Consider the following 15,455-nt stretch of genomic DNA (forward strand, 5'->3'; position numbering starts at 1 on the left):
ACAATCACCTGATGTCAAAATACCTGTAACCCTAACTTGGAGCAACTAGAGATCCAAATCAGCCTTAACAAATCCAACTATTACGTCAATGCTAGCTACAGATCAATGGTCCTGAAAGAACATGGAACTCATCTACAGATTAATGTTCCTGAATGAACATAGAACTTATCTTAATACCATTGAAGTCTTAAATGTCAAACTGTATGTCTTCTTGCTAAGGACTTCAATTACAAAAACACTGATGTGGCTTTAGTAAAACCTACATAGTCTGCTAAGGCTATGTACACATCATGTTTCAAACTGCATATGATAGCATACCATTTTGTATTCGATACATGGCGTGTAGAGCTGCGCATACACAGTAAACATTGTGGCATTCTAATTACAACATACCCAGCTGAATTGTATACTAATCAACCAATCCAAGATATAGGAGCTACTCAGCAAGCTATAAAGCGATTGTGTACACTCAGTGTAGGTTTTCCATGTGAATTCCAAAACCTATTGGAATACAGCCAAAGAAACTACTCCACACAGAAACAATGTTAGGGGCTGCAGTTGCTCCTATAGATGTGTATGTGCAACAGGTCCAATTCTATGTTGTTGCTGCTGCTAAGAGACCTCAGCCAAGAAGGAAAAGGGTGTTTAGACCCCATTTAACTTTCTATGGTCTGAATGATGTGGAAACTGTAGAGTGCTACAGTATGGCTAGAGACACAATACAGGAACTCTACAACCTCTGTTGTCCACAACTGAGAACAAGAGAAAACCGAGGGGACCCAATACCTGTGGCGACTAGTGTAGCATTTAGAATATTAGCTACAGGAACCTTCCAGAGACCAACTGTGGATATGCTGAGGGTATCACAGGCATCAGCATTCCGGATCCTACATCAATTCCTGAATGCTATGCTACAACATGCCAAAGACTGCATATAGTTTCCCCATACACCCAAGGACAGAGCTACAACTATGCAGGATTTCTACCCTGTGGGGCACTTTACTGATGTCCTAGATGCCTTAGAATGCATGCACATTGTAATCAAAGCACCAGTGGGAGATCAGAGAATAGTGAACATAGACAGAAAGTGCTTCCACTCCATTAACTACCAGTTCATGTGTAACACTAAGGGAATCATCCTAAACATTAATGCTGGCAACCCTGGTAGTAACCACTGCTCAAATATCTGGCACAACTTTCAATGCTATCAGATGTTTTCAGGGGTGATATACCAAATGGTCACTTAGTGGGGAATGCAGGGTATGCACTGCCATCGGAAATGGACAAACACCAACAGAAAAACACTATTAATGAGGCACATGCTCAAATAGGAAATACTGAACTTGTGTTTGAGCTGCTGAAGTCTTTTTTCCAATGCCTAGATACATTAGGGAGAGCCCTGCAGTACAATCCCTGTACAAGTGCTGAAGTTTTCACTGCCTATTCCATTTTCACACTATTATTCTGAGAAAATAGCTGCAGTAGGAACACCAAGGAGAAGGGGCACACATCCCTCCACCATTTCCAAGGTCACCACAGCCATATGCAAGTGAGGAGTCAGAGGGGGAGCCACTAGTCTCATTGGGTGTAGGTCAATGTAGGCATGCACAATATGCCTCACCATGGCTAAGATTCAACAGATAGCCCTCATGCTCACCACTTAAGGGGGGTAAAACCTGCATCCTATGCACATTCATTTACTTACCCACATAATGGCTGTGTACTGACAGCATCACACAAAATCAGCCCTGAAATAAAACACCAGACTATCAAGGTAAGTGTTGAACATGGAATATGAAAACAAATTTTCAAGAACACAGATGAATGGAAATCCTTGCATACTCTTACTTGTTAATGCAACTAAGTAGAAGGTGTGTTACTTAAGGTTGTTGTGTTTGTAAAATATCACACTCACACACAAACCAATATTTGGTCCAAAGCAAGGAATACCAATGGAGTACTGAATTGTTTAACACAGAAATACCAGGAATACTACACAATTGCAAGAGCAAAACTCTTGAAATCCAACTTTTGCTGTGGCAACACACAAAAAGTACTTGGCTCCCTTACCCCAGAAACATCAGGAACATGACAGTTTATACAATCCAAGGAATAACACATAATTCAATTGTTATAAAAGCATTCAACACAATTCTCACAAAATGTGTACACATTTAAAACACAGAAGTCAATTGTATGCAATGCAATTGCTAGTCACTTCTCACTGTGCCCAGCACTTTCATGTTTCATTTTTCACTATGCACCATCATAGAAGTGTAACTCCTGTACTTTACATTTTCATTAAATAAGATAGATGACTGTAAGATAACCAGTTTTAACAATAACACTTGTCATGACAGATAACAAAGATGTCATTCAATTTGTAACATGATAGGCCAGCGAGTTCCCATATGGAAGATTAATGAATGATGCAGGATGCAGCGGAAGAGAACATGCCATAGGAACATGTTCAGGAACGTTTTGTAGAATGCCCACAGGAAATGTAAAACAAAGAATACTACCTCACTTTAGAAAAAAAATAACTAAGGGAAGATCGATGAAAGAAACAGATTATAGAAAGTTAATAAGACCCAAAATGTTAGAAGTCTCATAAAACGAATGAACAAAGTAGTCAAGACTGTTAAAAGAAGTTCAACTGATATAACAGAAGTAAATAGCATATATTATCTTGTAGCTAAATTAATAACAGATAAAGTCTTACCACAGAAATACAGGGCACTAAGGGAACGTGAGGGAAGAAATCAAATGCTATCATGGAAATATCAGATAGAGAAAACTATAAAGCAATTAAGACAAGAAATGTAATTGTTGGAAGAGAATAAAAGAGGAAACAGATCAACAAAAATGCTTAGAAAGATAGACATGATAAAAGCAATGTGCAGTACTGGAACAGAACAGGATCTATTGTACACTATTGCAAATAATAAACTAAAGATATCAGCAGTGGCAGAACAAACTTAAAAGATATGCAGGTAAATACAAATGAAAAGTATAAGATAAGCAATTCATTGATTATCCCAAAAAGTTTTACAAAGAATTGGGAAGCAAAGCAAAAGGAGCAGAAACACCACAAAGAAAAGGAGAAACAGCATAGGTGCTGGAAGCTGTTGAAAACTTGGGGGGGGGGGTGAGAAGGGCACTTAGTGATCTAAAAAGGGTAATTTTTTAAAACTATTTACTACCACAACATAGTTTCACTTGGAGGACATTTTAAGCTTAGCCAATTCCCTTTTGGTGCTTGAATTAACATTTCCTGATTGGTCGTATCTATCCCATGGCTGATAATTGTATATTAGCCCTAGTGAGAATAACTGTGATCATATCATGGATAATTTGAGGGGACCCATGTAAGGGATGCAACATTTAGGAACTGCCTCTATCCATTAGTGGCATGAGGTGCAATGAATATGGACAGGGATGAGCTTTGTTTTTCTTGAATGGATACTTTGTTCTGGAACAGTGCTGTGATATACATCCATTTCTCCACAACATCCAGTTTAGATACCTGGACTGAGTATTTTTGATGCCATTTGACTTGCTGATGTTCAGTATGCCCATCTGTATTAGGTCGGAGGATGCCTTGAATGCCAGACATGTCACAACTAAGTACGCTGTAGGATACTGAGTATATTGATAAATCTTTGAGGTGATCCGTGCAAGACCTATTGTTTAGGACTTGTATCCTTTTAGTAAATTATCTCAGTGAGTGTTCCAATTGTTGCATGGATCTGGACAGATACATGCCAAAGTAGGCATTATAAAAAATGATTGACCTAATGAGGGCTTTGTAAAGGGGGGCAATAACATTGCTAGAGCTAGTCACAATCAATTTGTTTACAAGCTGTGCAATATAGAAAAACATTTTTATGACTCAGGGCACATGTTGTTCAGAAGTTAGGTCACTGTACACACAAGTTCCCAAAATCCAAACAATTGGGTCAGTTCTCAAGGGCCATTGTCAATTTGGCAGTTCCCTGGAGTAGATTACTTCCCAAAAGATACGATAATGTATTTTTCAGAGTAAAGTTTCAGTTCATGATTCTGACACCAGTTATTGTTTGGGACAAACCTTCCTGCATGATGGTTAAGTCATTTGGGGATTCAATAACTGCTCCTAGCTTGCAGTCATCTCAAACCTAGTCGGCCAAAGCCCTTTGGTATTTCCCTTTACACAGACAACACACACACACACACAAACACACACACACACACACACACACACACACACACACACACACACACACTCCTTAAAAACTATACCCATAAGGAAGCATAACTCTGGCAGTAGTAATGTGTACCGAAACAATACAGAGCAATAAGAGAACACTACTGGATATGATAAGAAAACTGAAACTCTTGGACACAAAATGTGTGATTACCACCAACGGAACAGTTAAGCTGGTTAGTTACATTAGTATTATTTTTGTTCCTTTCTTTTATCTTGTTTATAACTCAGTTGTTGCCAAAGCACTTTGTCGTAACCAGGTAGGGCATACCACCAGTTAGCAAAGAAGACTGTAAACATGACATTTGCCAAGACATTCCAAGGAGATGCTTACTATCAATCAGTCTTTGCTTCTGTTCATCTCACCACTGAATATATTAGTCATCCTTTCTCTGTCAGTTTAAACTGACATCCATTACCACATTATCAACATGTTCCTTAATGCTAGTGAAATAAGTATTGTTATTCCTGACTTGGATTACGCTAAAGGCATATGGCTAGCAACGTCTATCATTTTGCAAATGCTATAGATCAAAAATCAGCAATCATTAGGTGTGAGAGAGTTTATTTGAGTGGTACAGCAGCCTCTGAAAAAACAACAGATTCAGGCAGTAACTGAATAACAGCCTAAAATAACATTTATGTGATGGATAGGAGATTGAAAAGACAATTTTCAAAAACTACTGGTTTATGCAAGACACTGCATCCTCCGTGCCGTATATCCCATATTCCTTTCAATGCTGCCATCACTTGAAGAAAAAGTAAATCAGTGTTTGTCCACATACCCATACACAAGCAGTGTGTGCCTTTCTCTGCTTCAGATCAAAATATGATAAGAAAACATCATCTCCTTACCATAGCATGACTCTAGCAGCACTCAGAAACTGTTGGGCACAAATGTGTGATTACAAACAGAATGGCTGAGCTAGTTAGTTACTTCAGCGCACGCTTGCATTTAAATCCATGTTAGCATGTGCGATGTATGCATGGGAATCCGTGTTTTGGGTCCTAAAGAAAAACTCCATTTTTCTGGTATGTTGTTTCATTAATTTTTCCACAAGAGACAGGTCTTGCAGCTGCAAAAGTGGGGGGGGGGGCCCTCCCTCTTCCTCTCCCTCACTCTATGGTTGCGGCTCCCATGAGAAACAGACACATTTTGAGAAATATCTATAAAGACACTGCAGAACATCACAAAGATGCTGAATGGATAGAAGAAGTAAAAGAAACAGTAAGAAGTTTAAATGTGCAGGATATGACATGGGATGAATTAACAGCCAGAAAAATTTAAATACAATTAAGAAAAGCTCCTAACTGGAAAACCCTAGTCCCAGCTGCAGTATCTAACTTCTGGTTAAAGGTATTAACACTGTTACATAAAGATTTTGCCCTAAGTAAGAACGCACAGCCCGATCAGGCACCGGGCTGGATAGCAACAGGAAAAATTATACTCCTCCTTAAATGTGAACCTGCAAGCTATCATAAAAATTATAGGCTAATAACTTGTCTTTTGATGATGTATAAACTACATACTGGAAATGATACTGACAGACTTTATAGCCATTTAGAAGAAAACTTAACCATGACAATAGAACAAAATGGTAACAAAAGAAAGTCATATGGAAAAAGGATTATGTTTTGTTAAATAAAGTCATAATGGAGAATTGTAAAAGGAGGAAAAATCTACGCATGGCATGGCTACATTACAAAAAAACTTTTTACAGCATCCCACATTTGCGAATAAAGAAGTGTGTATACATGTATAAAATACACCCTACATTAATCAATTACATTACAGTGACCCTGAAGCAGTGACAAAGCACTTTGCAGCTAAGCCATGATAAAGGATAAATTATTATCCCAGGGTAAAAATTCATAGGGGTATATTCCATGGTGACTCTGTCACCGCTGCTCTTTTTTTCTTCCCTTTAACCAAATAAACAGTCAAACCAGACTAAATAATAAAGTAACATAAAAAAGCAGGAGAATAAAACCAACCAAGTTTATTCAAATACACATTACACAGTAATTGCTTTTGTCTCTTCTAACAAGGCTTCATCAGACTGAATAATGCACTTTTTAGAACATTGCACATCTTGCTGCTGGGTGTGACACACTAATGGCAGAAGAACTGTATCCTGAACGGGATAATAATGTAGCAGGACTTTTGCACTGGGTATTGTCCAAACATAATATTGAAGTAGCTGAGAAGCATCAGAAACATGAGCCACAAAGCATTATATAGAATGAAGTTTATATCACATGAGCTCACCCATTACCAACAGTTCAAAAAGCAGATGTGAGAAAAACAGATAAAGTAGTCAGTATAAAGAAGACAAAATTAGCATTGATCATTGAAATTGCTGCATCTAGTGATTACAGTGTTTTACGTACAGAGGGATACAAAGTCACAAAATACCAGGATTTGCAGAAATGAAGATGATGTGGAAGAAGGATACCCAGACAGTTCCAATAGTAGTAGGAGAAATGGGTCTCATAAAAAAGAATTGTCACTCTTATTTTAGATATGCTAACGATACATGTAACTCCACATAAATTGCAGAAGGAGTCAATTCTGGGCACATTGTGGGGTGCTGAGAGGAGTACTTTTGGCTAAGTACAAAGATTGAAACAATATTAATTTCATGAATTTCAATGATACTTTGAATTAGGAATAGGGTCCATTCTCGTCATAGTAGTAGATACCCAAAAGATCTGGAGAAATTAAAAAAGTGAAAAGTTTGTATCAGTCCACTGTAACTATAACAGTAAATTCAAGAACATTCTCTCTGTTGGAACTATTGCATTAATACACTGTATAACAAAATAAAGAATGTAATGAAAAGTTGTAAGAAATTCCCAACCTCCTACCTGAAAAAAAACCCATAGAAACATACCAGCAAGGAACTTATGTCAGAAAATTAAGGAGAACTGCTCAACAATGCACTGAGCTCATTCATACTAATATTACTCAATCAAGTCCCAAACATATAGTCAATATATTCATTGACAAATTCAATGCTAACTTTACTCCACTTTCCAACATTGTTGTGTCCACTGTCACTAAACATTTAGGTTCCCCTGCAATCACCTTGAAACAAGTCTTAGATTCACTGTCAAAAGCTAACAATATTACATTTATGGGAACAGATAACATACCAGGCTGCATTTTCATCAATTCTGAGTATGCACAATCTACGTTTCTACTTCAACCATTCAGTCTTAGCCTATCCATAAGGTTGGCCCTGATGCTAGAAGAACAGCTACCACCTTGTATGCAAAGCCATGGAATACATAGTCGAGCTCATTTATACAGATGTAGGCAACTTAACTGATCTGCACTTCACTCAGTTTGGTTTTGTGAAGGGAAAGTCTTTTAATGTAATAAATTTCATTGTGAAAGCTGTAGACAGTGGTCAAGTCTGCTCACACTGATTATCTTGTCCAGCCCAAGATGTTTAATATTAGCTACCATGCTAGTAGTACTGAAAGGTTATACAAACTTAATGTAAGCCCAAGTGCTGTCTATTGGAACACAAATTGGCTATGAAACAGATACCAGATAGTAAAAGTTACTGGTACCCTACATAAAACTGCAACTTGTGGAACACCACAGGAATCAGTGAGGTTCACTCTCCTCTTTGGCATTCATTTTCCAGACATCCATCCCAATATCCCTGAAGTGTGGTTGACCATGTTTGCTGACAACTGCAGATACTAATACTAACCTGATCCAAGAAGAATGGAATGTGCATACTTGTAAAGGGAGCAAGTACTTTTAAGCATATGGAACGTATTATCATGGAACTTATAAATAAAGACATTGGCAACATTCAAACACTGGACCCCACCAAGTTTGTGTTCGTGAAGGGCCGATCTTGTCTCCTGAACCTGAATGACTTCTTTGAATCAGTCTCCAGAGCCATGGACAAGGGTAAGGTGGTCCACACAGCCTGTCTAGACCTTGCCAAGGCCTTTGACACCATCCCCCACTCTGGAATCATAGATAAACTTACTAAGCTAGGAATTAATCCCTACATCACCCAATAGGTTGCTAACTGGCTTACTGATAGAACCCACACTGTAAAAGTAGCCGACTCCAAATCCAGCTCCAGACAAGTGACAAGTGGAGTACCTCAGGGTTCAGTCCTGGGACTGCTCTTGTTTGGCATCTACTTCTCTGAAGTACAGGCCAACACTAAGGGACTCTGGCTAACAAAGTTCACAGATGACTGCAAACTGGGAGCCATTATTGAACCCCCAAATGATGTGGATACTCTACAAAAGGGCCTTACAGAAACAGATGCTTGGTGCCAGAGCCATGGACTCAAGCTCAATGCCTAGAAATGTATAGTTATCCCCTTTGGGAAAAAACATGTATCTATGCATTACCATATAGGTGGCAGTACACTAAACACTGAAAGTGTGATAAGAGACTTAGGGACACAGGTGGACAGTGGTCTCACCTTTGATAACCACATCGCCACAACAGTCAGGAAATCCTTCTATGTGGCACACCTCATCACTAAGGGCTTTTCATCCAGAAAAAAGGAGGTCATTGTCCCACTGTACTCATCCCTCATTAGAGCCATTATAGAATACAATGCCCCATTTGGTATGTACCTCTTAAGACATCTGCAACAACTGGAAAGGCCACAGAAATACCTCACTAAAAGAATCGCAGGCCTAAAGCAGATGCCCTGTGCTCACCGCCTTAAAAAACTCCAGCTATACTCTGTCGCACATCGACTACTCAGAGGCGATCTCTGCTTAACATACAAGGCCATGTCAAACCCAAAGCTGTTGGACATGCTACACTTAAAGAAATCCCAATCCCTCAGAGCCACATGCTCCAGGGGATCTAAACCTTGTCATCACAATAAACAAAACATGCTGGAGGGATAGGTTCCTGACCCAGAGACTCCCCAGACTCTGGAACAGATTGCTTATACATGTCAAGCAGAGTGCCTCTTTGGCCCTCTTCAAAAGGAACCTTGATGATTGGATGGGAGAAAGGAAATTCACCCCAGGGATCACGTCAGTCACCCTGCTAGACAGGGGTGCAGGGAAGTAAATAGTGTGGGAAGAAATAGCCAGGGAATTGTTATGGCTAGGCTTGTATAGGCCCTAGGGCTGATAGCCTAGTACCAATCTATGAACCTATGAACCTATGAATATGTATGTGGCTACTTCTCTTGTGATTGATGCTATTACTTGCCTTGTAATGTTCTTGTTTTCCTATCTTCTTACAATGCATCACTTTAAACGTCTATTAAATCTGTGATGCAGTTTTTCAAACTTTTCCTACATCTTATCCAAATTATTTAAATGTTTTCTTTCCATACTTCAGAGTTATTACATCAGCAAAACTAGCGTCATTATTTAACATTCCTTTGGATATGTAATTAATACTTTGTATGATTGTCAGCAGCAACTCACTGACAATTTTTCACTTCTACAACCCTGGCCCCCAAACATCGCTGTTAAGCCTTTCTGTGTATAGGTTGCCACTCTCTTATCTGCTCTCATTTGTTTTTCTTTATCTGGTAAGCCACTTCCATGGTTCATCATTCAGGATTTCAGATTAGATTAAGAGATATGATATTCTTTTTTTAATGCATCTCTGTTCGGCATTATCCATATTCTATCTCCTTTAATGTCTCTGCCTTTTTCCTAATTATTTGTTCCTTTACTTTTCTGATATATTTATGTTATCTTGCCTGGATTGGACTTTCTCATTTCCTTTTCTATCTCTCCTTTCTTTTATATAGCATATACCTCTGTCACTGCTACCCTGTGCTTGTCAGAACTCTTGACTCCAGAATTAGAATAAACTGCTCACCCATAGGCTTGTAGGTTCATAGATTAATACTAGGCTAACTGCTCTTGTGGGCCATTTTAATCCTGGCCAATTATTCCATATGTGAATCAAACCCTGCACTTAGTGTTGGCAAGTTAAACACCTTAATCAGTATAACAGCCTCCCACCCCTTTAGCTCTGCATTCTTTCTAGTATGGACTCAACTATCCCCGGCTTCTTTTGACACTGACAGATCAAAATGGCCTTAATGAAACCACTTATGTTATTCCTATAGTCTGGTGATCTTAGAGGTAGTTAGGCTAATGGAGTAAATGGGGATTATGTTTGCATTACTACCCATGTAAGATTTTTTTTTCCACTGGAAGACAATTTGGAGTATCAGCTTTGACTAAACAGAAGTTGTTGGGAAGGTCTTTGATGTCATGAACCCCATACATTAAGCTATCATCTGCACCAAATTCATTACTTGCTTAAGTGACTCCCTACTTAATATTTCTTGTTTATACCAGTTTTCTCTCTCCGAATGCTCATCTTTCTTAGTGGCATCATGTCTTCATTCACTAGTCATCATTCATTCTCCCATACATGCATTCATCTTAGTAATGCATCATCCTCCTCCATAGTTATCAGCAAGAGTAACCATTCATTTATTACAGCATTAAAGTAACTGTCCTCCCTCCCACATCTGTGCTAATACCATTGACTAGGAAAGTTAGCTCTGCCATATCTGTTCCAAAACTTGTGAAACTAATTAAATATAACTAGTTAAATGCAACTGTATTTTCTGTAGTTTTCATATTTTCTAGGGTTTAAGACCTGTTTAAGAACGTTTTTTCAGGTTTATGGCATTGGTCATTCATATGGGGAGGAAGGACGATAGTAAGCACCCCGAGATTGTATTATTATGAGAGTATTTGGCTTAAGTCAAAGACAGTCTGTTGGAATAAATTATTTGTTATAAGCAGTGGGTAACAAAGTACTTCCTGAATGAAGACACACCATATGTCAATGTCAAAGTAAGAAGTGAAAGTGTGAGTATTCCACATGTGTCTGAAAATAAGACAAAGATTGCAAGAAAATATCTGACAGGTTAAGTTTTATGGCACTACAAGATAAACTTAGAGATATCAGTGCATAGCAGATCCTATGTAGAAACTGCTGATGCCTTCATTCTCAGATGAAATGCTTGAAATAGCAATGTCTCAGGAAATGCATTCCCATTAGAAAGGATGTTAATGTCTGAAAGAATATTTTTATGTTACAGAAATTATGGATATATTAGCATCTCAGTTCCAGATCACAAGTATAATGTAACAGAAACATTTTCTGCTGTATTAAGAACATGCCAAAGTTAGCTTTCATGTTTTCTAATACACCATAACAATTCTAATTCTAATGGAACATGATGTGCGTTCACTCAACCTAGTGTAAGAACATAACTGAAAAATAAACACTTCATAAATAATGCAAAACATAACTATTATAAAATAAAGTTGAAAAATATTGTATACTGTGAAACATTCAGTCTGCATTTTTTTCACTTGTGTAATATAACATGGATGGAAAAAAAAGCCATCATGGTATTCAGAAGTAAATATTGTCAAGGAATAGTAAATTGCAACTGCAGCAGATTTCCAGAATATCACAACTTATCAGAGAGAATCAATCTTTTTAACAAGCCTTACTCGTGTTTGTAAGGATGTATTCCTCAAGGTTTTAGCGGTGTTTGCATAAAGATGATGCAGTAACATGCACTTTTATAGCATTAATCTAAATAGATTAATTGGCAGATGTTGCAAATTAAGTAGTACATGAAAGTGAAGCTTTAGTTTTGTGGTAAGGCTCCCTGAAGCAGTCACCAATATCTCAAAGGGAAATGACATACCTCTCAACTTCTTAGACTAAGAAATCTGGACAAGGGCATAGATAGTGGGGGATGAAGACTCAAAAATAAGAACAATTTTTAAATATTACTTTTACAAGCTTAGAAATGTTTTGAATTAGTATGGATTTTCTGAAGAGAGTGGTGTAAAACTCATTATTTTCTGACTTCAGTGCTCAATAACATAGCAATGATTTGCCACAAAACCTAAATTTTATAAGCAAAAGACGAAACATATAAGACAAAAATCTGGACATTCTGCGAAAATCTCTACTGTTGAGCGGTATGGGAAATGACAATTCTTTGGGGGTTATATTGTGATTAAAAACAGCACATATCAAGTCTTCTTTGTATTATACTGTAGGTATGTCAGTCCTATCTTCTGTGTATTATACTGTAGGTAAGTTAGTCATAACATTTATGGATGGTACAGGTCTTGAGAATATGGCACTTAAATTAAATGGAATTTTCTCATCTGATCTCAATATGGTTGTAGGAGTTTTTAAAATACAAGTCCAACTCATTCATTCATTTATTTGTTCATTCATGCATTCATTCTTGAATTCATTTATTCATTCATTCATTCACTCATTCATTTATTCATTTATTTATTGAATTCTGCATTTATTCATTTGTGCATTCAATCTTTCATTAATTTATTCATTCATGCATTCATTAATTTGTTTATTCATTCATTAATGCATTCATTATTTCATTCATTTATTCATTCCTACATTATTTTTTTCTGATACCTACTTTATCCTTTTCAGGGTTGTAATGAATCTGAAGCTTTTTCCTGCACTCAGTGGTTATAAAGCAGAGAACCACAGAAAACATATACCCATAAACACACACACACGCGAGCACGCGCATATGCACACATGCATATGCACACACAAAGATACACACACACACACACAGATATACACAGACATGCACGCGTGCATATGCAGACATGCATACAATCACACGCACACACACACACACACACACACACACACACACACACACACACACACACACAAGCACACAAACTCAGATCCACAATGGTTATCTTACTGTTCATTTACAAAACCACTTATCTAAAGTTTTCAGAAGGTACTGTGTAATTTATATCCTAGCATGTTTGGCGGCCTGTTGTCATGAATAAACTATCTAAACTATCTGCTTTTTATCACCTTTATAGAATTTGTTTTGTCTGTGGTCTAATGACAGCCCCATTCAGTGTGGGTTCATGGGTAGTGAACTCTATTAGAAGAAGACAAAGCTATGTATGGGAAGCTGCCAACCAGATGCATTCTGCATCCAAGGTTCAAGATATATTTATTATGCTGAGGAATTTCCTATAATGTTGTGTATGGCTACAAGAAAATGGTCCCTAATTACTAGGTACTGATATTAGTCTTATCTAGCCCTGGTGTTATTTGTATCTTCTTATGAAAGAAGAAGAAAAATAGCATTTTCTGTCAGTTTTATAATTTATAGAAAAATATGCATGTTTTATATGCTCTGAGAGGAATGCCCATATCTGAGACTGGCTTGTTAACTTTCTCTTAAAGATATTAAGCTATGCAAACAATATGAAACTGGACTTATCAAAGAATCTTCTCCAGAAAATGTCCTAAGTATGCTTTGAAGTAGTGCAGAGATATTGCCATTTGAAGTTAGGATAGAACTCAGGTTCATTTGGTCTTGGCAAATTGAGAGGACTGTCACATTTTATTGTATTGCAAGGTAATAGACTGCTGATTCAAATGCCTAGCAGTGTTTCAATATGTTTTACAGACTAACATATTCAATACTTGTTTCAAACATATACAATTTTATGTTTTTGGTATCTGGCCTTTGGATTTTAGACTTTCTGCAGTTATTTTTTGACATTAATGGTTTAGCAGTGCTCTTTGAGCTATTGTGAAAGAAGTACAATGTTCATTAGCTAATCTCTCCCTTGTTATGTTCATAATGCACTGTGTATATTATCTGAACTTTGCGTAACAGTGTTTTATTTGGACATTGCATTAGTCAGCTTATCTGGTTCTCTCTAGCTCTATTTGCCTTATGGCGCAAGCCATAGCTTAAAATGACCAGTTTGAACCTGTCTACATGTAAGCTTAACAAAAAGGAAGAAAGTAAACTAAATCTAGAATAGGACAGGGCCCCAATGAGAATAATTTGTATGTTTCTTAATGGTGATACAAATTCCAGTATATTGGTGTAATGTGGATATCCTGCAGCTCTAAATTGGGGGTGCATTTTAGATGTGACACCTAAGCCTGGAATAACAACTTCTACTATCAAATGCCAGCTTACTGAAAGTCAACATACCAAAAGGACAAAAAAATGTCCTAGGTTGGGGTTCATAAGGGTGAAAAAATCCTTTTTAGCTGTTACAAGCACCTCATGCCCATGAGCTTACAAGTGAATCATTGCCAGAGAACAATTAGAAACCACTCAAGCAATGATTTTTCTTTTGAGAAACAGCATTCAAAATTATGCCATTTGTCTTTTTGCTGCATGCTACTGATGCTCATGCAATCTCACCTAGAGCAATTCTAGGAGAAGCAGATTAACAGCCACATTTATATTTTCTCCTAATATTATATCACCCTGAAACACCTTTTACATTCCCTAAGTTCCTTATTTTATTTTGCTTGAGTTGTACATTTACATCCCCTAAAATCTTTCACCTGTAAGACTTTTTAAAATCTTGTCTTCAAAAATATACAGTGGATATGCTGGGAAGTAAGAGAGCATTTCTAAAGACGTCCAGAGAAACTGAATATAAAATAATTGTTTTGCATTGACAATGGGAAGTTGTTGTGAATGGACATTAATATATTGTGTGAATTGTTAAGTGTCCAAGGTCAGGCACTTTTATATCTGTAAAAGCTGCCGTGTAAATCTTGGCTGTAAAGGTTCAATTGTTTAGAAAATATGTTGCCTTGTTACAAGCTGTCATGAGGATGGCAACTAGGTGAAGTGGGTTTATAATGATTAAGTGATTTAAAGTTCCAAATATCATTTTTACAAAGATAAGAGCTGCATATGTTAAGTTTGCAGTTGTCTGGTGGTGAAGGTGAGGGAAGGGTATATTATAGATATCAGTGACCTATTTCTGAAAGGGCAGGAGAGTTTTACAAATTCTAAAAATGAAGGTTGTTTGCAGGTGGGGATCCACATTTAGAAAAGCCAATGGTGAGTGTCAGAAAGACTTGCTGGATAGTCTATGAACATAGAATATATGACTCTTTATACCTGGAATCAACAGCTAGGAACATTTTACTGAGGGTCATGACATATTATTTGAAGAAAGTTACTCTGATCTTTAATTTGGTTGCAGGACTGCATTCCTGTAAAAAAAAACACAGATATTATTAGAATGGAAGTGATTAGTATGCCAGTATATCTACATCTTTTGCACATATTCTGTCATGTGCATCACCAGCTGGATAATATGTCATTTTTGACAAGAAAAAGGGCATGGAGATGCCACTAGCTTGTGGAATGAA

The sequence above is a fragment of the Protopterus annectens genome, chromosome 4.part1 (genome assembly GCF_019279795.1).
Source record: "Protopterus annectens isolate FY-2018-M chromosome 4.part1, PAN1.0, whole genome shotgun sequence".
Taxonomy (NCBI): domain Eukaryota; kingdom Metazoa; phylum Chordata; order Ceratodontiformes; family Protopteridae; genus Protopterus; species Protopterus annectens.